Here is an 8,323-nt window from a genome sequence, read left to right as displayed (position 1 = left end):
TTTTGAAAAAATACGAGTCAAAACTCGATCGTTTTGATAGTCGATAAATCACCGACCAACGTATAGGTACGTATTATATAATAACCATCGATCTATCGGCCTATCTAACATACATATGTATATGTATACATAACTACACACCTATATATATATATATATATATATATATACAAATGTACATACACATATATCTCTTATAACACATAATAGAAATTATTTCCAAATGAATAATGGTGATAACTCGATTGTCATAATCGCCGGGAGGAAATCGAACAAAGTTTTAACTTACGTAACGAATATATGACAATGTCGCACTATAATAACGACGACAATGACGACGATTAGAAAATATCACGAGTGAAGGGGAACGCGTGTTCACATGTATCCAAAGATTTATGATACACATGCATACATAGATAACCGATAGTCGATCGAACGTATACACACGCTTAAATATGTACGTGCGGGTTAATACACTTCTATCTAATCGTAGGGTGTACATCCCGAGGTGATACACGATTGTTCGCGTTTGATAAGAGAAAATTTTGAGAGGATAGAGAAAAAAAGGAAAAAGGAAAAGAAAAGAAGAAAAGAAGAACAAAAATACAAGACCATCGAAATTTGTCGAAAGAAATTTAGAGAGCGTTAGAACGAAAAGAGCGAGCATTAAATTCGCTCTCGTTTGAATTCCATAAAGTAGAAAAGAAGAAGAGAGGGAGGAAGGGTGGGAGAAAGGGTGAGTGGAAGGGAGGGAGGGAGGGAGAAAGAGGAGAAGGAGGGCTTGGATCACAAAGGCACGACCTCATTTCCGCCGGCGACATTGTCGATCCGGAAGCGGATGCTCGCGAGTACTGGCTTTGCCTTGTCTCTTCGGTCCTTTAGCTGCTCCTGTTACACATATACACACACATATACACATATGCGTGCATGTGTGTGATCGCTCGCTTGCCCATACAAATATCTATAGATACAAACGTATAGATAAAAGTACGAGCAAGTGATAACCATCTCGTGGTTACCGATCGGTAGACGTACAAAAGCAAGACGTAGATAGATTTGTTTCGATCGTGAGTAGATAAATAGATTGAAGAGGAGTATGTATTAGAAATTAGATTAGAATGGAAAGGATTAGATCAATGCTAAGACGATGAGAGATCGTTTTGGTGTTAATACAAGTCGATGGGGATTAAATGATCGGTAAATCAGTATTCATCTTATTCGTTTAATCAAAGATAGAGAAAGAGAGAAAGAAAATTCATCGGCCGATCGTTCTCACATATCATTAGTCGATTAATCCAATGCATATTTATATCTATGAATGTATGTATGATGTATGTATGTATGTTTGTTTGTTGTGTGTGATAATAGAAATTAGTGCCTATCGATCGAGCACGACGACGAATTCGATAAACAACCCTTTGCAAAACATAGACGCGTCCAATCTTATTGCTATTATTTTTTTTATATTTCTTTCTTTTTTTTCTTATTTTTTATTGTCTCTCTCTCTCTCTCTCTCTCTCTCTCTCTCTCTCTCTCTTTCTGGAGATCAAGAATCCTACTTTTCTGGCTTACAGTCCCTCTTTCAACGTCGCGACGTACCGTTTAATAAATTCAACAGGTGACACCATTTTCCACGGGTCGACTCTTCGAAGGAGGATTTCCAATTAAAATTGCTCTTTTCCTCTGACTAAAATATCTTCGACCGAAATAGAAGGAGAAAGATAGACGGAGACAGGGAGACTGGCAGAAAGACAGAAAGACAGAAAGACAGACGGACCGAAGTGAATACCTTTCATTAAATATTCGACATTGGAATGATTGGATTAATAAAACTTGTCTAGATTCGCCGCTCGAAAATGTCAATTACTACTGAGAGTACGTGAAATGTCACACGGGCGTTATTAACAATAAGAGAAAATATAAGGGAAATAACAATGACCCGATTGACCGACGTCAATTGGTTTAAAAAAAAGAAAAAAGAAAAAATGAAGAAAGAGAGAGAGAGAAAGAAGAGAGAGTGGAAAAAGATTTGACGGAAAATCACGAATTTCAGGATGTACATATATGCGACTAATTAAACTTGAACGATCACCTATCGTGATATCATTGGATGGATACTTCAAACGATTTCTGATTCTACGTGTTTTTTTTTTCTTTTTCTTTTTTTCTTTCTTTCTCTCTTCACATCTGTTACGTTTTTCATCTCGCAATTCTCAGCACTTCTCGTCAACGTCATCTTGTCCCACATATTCATTCGCATTGAAACGTTCTTCTCTCTCTCTCTTTCTCTTTCTCTTATACAACATCGTCCACTCATTTTCTCATTGGCTCGTGTTACCGCACCTGCGTTGTCGAATGATTTAATGGATCCTTTCGCACCACGAGTTTGATCTCGAATGAAGCAGTCAACGATGCTGATGTATATCGTCGATGACGATCAACGATGATCAACGAACGAACAGACGAACGTTTCATGTCACGTCGATGACGATTCTCGTCTCGAGTGTTCCAATAATTCGCGAATTTATCAATTATCCATTTCTGATATCGAATTTATCAAATTTTCAATTCGAATTAATTTTGCTAGACGGTCTAATTTTCGTTCAAATTATTAACAAATCCGACGGCCTTTCTTATCTATTAATTACACTTTTAATATTTATTCTTATTATTATTGCTATTGTTATTATTATTATTATTATTATTATTATTATTATTATTATTATTATTATTATTATTATTATTATATATGCACACGAATAGAAAATATATTTCTTAAGTTTTAATCGAATTCTGTTAAATAGAACGTTTGGACGGTGATTTTATCGATAAAACGAAATACGTAAGTAATATCAATGAGAAAACAAATAAAAAGATTTATGCGACTTTTGTCCGATCAAGAGATCGAACGTTTAGATCTCTTGTTATTAAGAGAGAAAAGAGAACAGAAGAAAAGAACAAATGAACATACAAAGGAACAAATTATTGGAAATAAGAAACAAACGGGATATACAATATTTAATACCTATAATATTTAATGAGCAACCAACCAATCCTCTTAGAAATGAAAGACCTGTCAGAAGAATTCGATTTACGATGTTATCGAATGACTTTTTTTCAATTATGAAGTCATTTATTAAAAATTGAGGATAAACTCACTATATTATTTTCGAGACAAAAAGAGAGAGAGAGAGAGAGAGAGAGAGAGAGAGAGAGAACAAGAAAAAAAGATTTATAAAAAATAACAGAGATAAACAGGTGAACGTGATATGCCAATTACAATTTACATAGGTATTACATACTTTTCAACTCCTTTGAGAAATATATATGTGTACATATATATATTCTTTCTTTTCTCGAATCCTTTAATATAGTTTTCAGCAAAAACAGTAAAAAAAAAGAAGAAGAAAAAAATTAAATGAATTAAGAAAACAAACAAACAAACAAACAAAATTAAAAGAAAAGAGAAACGGTGAAATCCATCTTTCTTCTTCTTTTTCTATTGCTTTGTAATTTCTACTTCGTTTTTCTTTTTTTGCTCGTTAATTCTCTTTTTCCTTTTCCTTCTTCAATGGAACGAATTAATTAACGCAAAAATGTATATCTCCATGCTCCTTATTCATTAATTCTACTCGTAGAAAGCTTCTGATTTCTTTTTTTTTTTTCTTTTGAAGTGGACATTAAAAACTAAGAAAACTCGACTAGGAATAATGTCTGAGAATTTTGCGAGCAAACTTCCTATCCTTCATTTCCAATAAACGTTCTCGTATTTTCCAAGGGGATAATCTTTTCTTTCTTTCTATCTTTCTTTCTTTCTTCTTTTTTTTTCTGTTCCTTTTGTCTCGAATACTCTTGACCTAAAAACGCGTGAAAACGAAAAAAAAAGGAAAAAAAAAAAAAGAAAAAGAACAAAGACGACATATGCACGCGTATCCCTTCGTAAATATACGGTTTTAACAATACGTTTTATGCTTTTAACATTTCTATCTAGGGTGGGTTGTGTAATTTCTATTCTTTTTTTTTTTCTTTTTTCTTTTTTTGTACAACGTCAACTCCATGGAAATTCATTCTCATTCATGGCCTAAATAATAGATGTTGCACATTCATGTATGTCATTTAAAATAGAATAAACTTATTAAGAGTGATTCATTTATTTAGACTTCTGGCAAGTATCCTTCTCGTTACGTATTCTTTTACGATAATAGCTACTTTTTAGATACTTCAAAAACGTTTACACGATCGCATGATCGTGTAGCTCGAAAATAGAAAAGTTCCTTTATTTCTTTTTTATATTTGTTTTTATTTCATTTTCTTTATTTTTTTTCCTTTTGTTTCTTTTTGTTGTTGTTTTTTTTTTTTTTTCTTTGAAGAACATAAAAACAAAAGGGATTTTCAGTCAACCGCGTATTGATGAGGTTACAGTCTTTCGAGGAACTCGCGATATCTCGCGTAAGATAGAGAGATAAGATACAGAGAAAAAATGTGTGTGTTTGTGTATGAGAGAGCTTTATCGTAATTTACAGGTACTATAAAAGCCTATTATATTTTTTTCTTTTAATTTTTCTTTTTTTTCTTGTTTTCGTTGAAAATTGAAATTATCCTCTGCTATCCTAAGAGAATGAACATAAATTTCTTGCTCTCCTTCGTTTCGCGTAATTCGCCATTCCGTTTATCCCTTCGAGCTCGTAGATTACCCCAGGAAAATATCTAGAAAATCAGGACGATATATATATATATATATATATATATATATATATATATATCCGTTATATACCTCACTTTCGAAAAATCCCTCTTTCCTATATATATATATACTTATAGGAAAAATATCTTTATATAGGTGGAACCAATAAAAAAAAAAAAAAAGAAATTTCGAATCGTTTTCTCATCAGAATTCCCTCAGAATGTGCTTGTGAACGTAGATACGTCATAAAAAAAGAAAAAAAACGAAATACACACTGGATAAGATGTTCAATTTCGTCTTTTGTGAGAGGGGAAAAAGAAAGAGAAGAGAAAAGAAAAAGAAAAAAAAAAACACATATGCGAATGTTAGATTAAAAATGTCAAAGTACGAAAAGGATCTCATCGTTAAAAGTCTCGTACGTCTTCTTCATCGAAGCGATTTTAAAAATGAAACGAGTGATCGACCGACGCACACTTACTTTATTTATTGAAAATTGCACGATATCAATTCGATATATTCAATTCGGAATAATATATGTATATAGCGTTATATCGAATGATATCGAAGTTAATAAATTTAACTCCAAGTTTTAAGAATAACTCGTTGATTGCGAGAAAAGAAATAGAGAAATAAGAAAAGAGAGAGACACGTATACATATACATATATAAATAAATATTGATAGGTACGTACGAACACGTACATACAAACATGCACTTCTATATATATATATATATATATATATATATATATATATATAATTTTTTTTTTAACATTAATGCAAGATAAGTTGAAAGACAGAGAGAGAGAGAGAGAGAAGAAAAAGAAAGAAAAGAGAAAGAATTATTGAAGATACATTAGTCGAGCGATTTAGCGCGTGTTATCTCGACAGAATTTTCGATCACGTACGATCGAAAGAAAAAGAAAACGAATAAGAAGCCGCAGCTGCGCTAGCAATCATTGTTTTTACGGGAACGAGAAGAATTTCTCTGAAGGTGGAACGTTCTCCGAGTGCTTCGGGTGCTTCGACGTGCGTTAAAAAAGAAGAAGAAGAAAAAAAAAAGAAAAAGAATAAAGAGAAAGAGAGAAAAATAAAGAAAGAGAAAGAAAGAAAAAGAAGTAGAAGTGGAGAAGAACGAAGAACGAAGAAGAAGAAAGGGGAAGAAAAAAAAATGAGGAGAAAAAAATCTATATATACAATTCTATATCCACGAATAACATATATATATATACATGTATATAAATATATATATATATATTATTATTAATAATGATATTATATGGTAGCGTTATCTCATTATATTATATTTTTCAATATTTTTCAATGTGCTAAACGTACATTCATTAACTGTTTGTACGTGTCTATGTAATCTGTGATGTGCTTTATACGACGTTGTGCCGATAATAGGATAATATTGTTGCATCGAGTTGTTCGTGATTGCTTCGTCTTTTCTCTCTTTATTTTTCTTTTTTCTTTTTTTTTTTTTAATTAAAAAAAAAAAAAGAAAAGAAAAACAACGAACAATGGGAGTAACTTTGATAACTTTGGCCCTGTTCGTTCTGCGATCCAAATGTTAGGAAAAAGATCGACAAATTTTTGTTATATCTAGACTCTCTCGACTTATCGCAATAATTATTTTTCATTAAAGAAGAAAATAAAAAAGAAGAAGAAGAAGAGGAGGAGGAGGAGGAGGAGGAAGATGAAAGAGATGAAAAAATCCAACGACATTTTTGATATATTAATTCGAACGAATTTGATTTATCAATTTTCTTTCTTCTTCAAAGAAGAACAAAAATAAAGAAATAAATAAAAGATCAAATAAAAAAAATAAAAAAATAAAAAAAATACCAGGCAGAACGAAAGGGCGTGCGTTCGTTCATATATCTCGTTTGTCGAAACGAAAGAAAGAATTTGGATCGAACGTATATATATATAATATATATATATACATATATAGTTTCGCTGTATCGGCACCGTAATATATAGAAAAATTTTAGAGAGCTACCGGACAATCATCGTGATACGTAGTTTCTCATCTGACCCGTTAATTCTTAATTATTAGATACGATCAATTTTCCGAGATATACGAGAGAAATTTCACGATTTCGATCTCTGTCCAACACAAATTCGAAACGATTAATTAATTAATTGATAATCTATCTGCTCGCGCGTCAGACAGGATATATTAGGTCTGTGGACGGTTCGATATGATAGCACCGAATATTTCGCTTCCGATATATCGGTGTACCGATATTTCCGTTTCCAAGTAAATTTGTAATTATCAACGAGAGGTTAGATCGATTCATTTAGTCTTTTCAATTAGTACGATGGTATTCGTATCGTGCCATCTTACTTTCGTTTATCTTTTTTTTATTTTTTATTTACTCAACTTCCTCATTTTATTTTTATTTTATTATGATTTTTAATTCTGTTTTATTTTTATTAACGCCAATTTCCCGTCATAAAGATTTGCAAAAAAAATTATATCCGAGTGATTAACAAACGCTCCCTCGCTCACGCCACTTTCTATATCCACGCGACACCGTTTACGCACGTGCGTAAACATAATTAGCACCTCATAATACAATGATATAAAGTTACCGACGAACTTGTTCGATTAACAACTTGTTCCATATCTAACGAGTAATTAACATATAAGAGTATCGTCCTAACGAATAAAATACGATCTTCCTCAAGATCTAGAAAAGTACGTTGCGCCAATCGCGCGACGATCCACCCTCTCCCTTCTATCCACACCCTATTCCATCAAACTCCTTAACTTAAATATAAATTACATTAATAGATTTTATGCGAGATATCTATACGAATGGATCATTAGATCGTTAACAGCTTAATTTTATTATCAATCAAGATATTTCTATCTTTTACCTATTAAATACGTATCCAAAATATTCTGATTCGAAAGAGCTTGAAAATTATTATAATGGAAAAGATCCTTTCTTTTTCTTTTCTTCTTTTTTTTTTTTTTTTTAAGACTAAGTAGACCAATTAGGTATGAACAATTTCACGTTCGAACATTCACCCACCCACCTAGCCACCCACCCGATCACTCACCCAACTCTATCCTCTCCTTGAGTATGATAATGTTACAAAATAATATTTAAACGAATTACAAAGCGTGATCTATAAACGGTAACGATGCTTTCTCGAAATATATCAGCAAAACTATTTGATCGATCATGATGGTGCCACAACTCATAATCCTTGCATCGTCCTAAAGGAAATTCAGATTCCTAAGCGTAATGATAATGGGTAATAATTGCGATACGATAGATAGTGTTCCTCACGACTCCTTCTGTACGAAGTCAATGTAGATTTATAGGTACATATATACATATATATATACACATACATATACGCATAAATATATACATATATATATATATATATATATATATATATACTTTTCAACTACAAAAAATATTTCCAATAAGCGCCGTCTTTTTCTGAAGATCTGTTACTGTATTAGAAAAGAAAGGGAGAAAAAGAGAAAGAAAAAAAGAAAAAAAAAAACGCAGAAAAAAATACTATCACAACCACTCAAACGCTATGAATGTAACGTTGAAGAAGAAAAAAAGCAAATAATTATTAAAAAAAAAAAAAAAAAAAAAAAAAAAAA

General features: G+C 31.8%; 1 protein-coding gene across 1 annotated transcript in view; it reads left to right on the top strand.

Annotated features, from left to right (window-relative positions):
• The window catches only part of LOC127065159 (acetylcholinesterase-like), a 152,717-nt gene extending 144,394 nt beyond the window's left edge, over positions 1-8,323 (top strand). Inside the window, exon 6 of the mRNA XM_050997151.1 lies at positions 1-8,323. This exon is cut by the window's left edge and continues 5,653 nt beyond it. The gene's annotated coding sequence lies outside the window, so the exon portion shown is untranslated.

The sequence above is a fragment of the Vespula vulgaris genome, chromosome 7, assembly GCF_905475345.1.
Source record: "Vespula vulgaris chromosome 7, iyVesVulg1.1, whole genome shotgun sequence".
Classification (NCBI taxonomy): Eukaryota; Metazoa; Arthropoda; class Insecta; order Hymenoptera; family Vespidae; genus Vespula; species Vespula vulgaris.
Note: the sequence above shows the minus strand (reverse complement) of the source record. Positions and strands in the feature narration are given on the sequence as shown.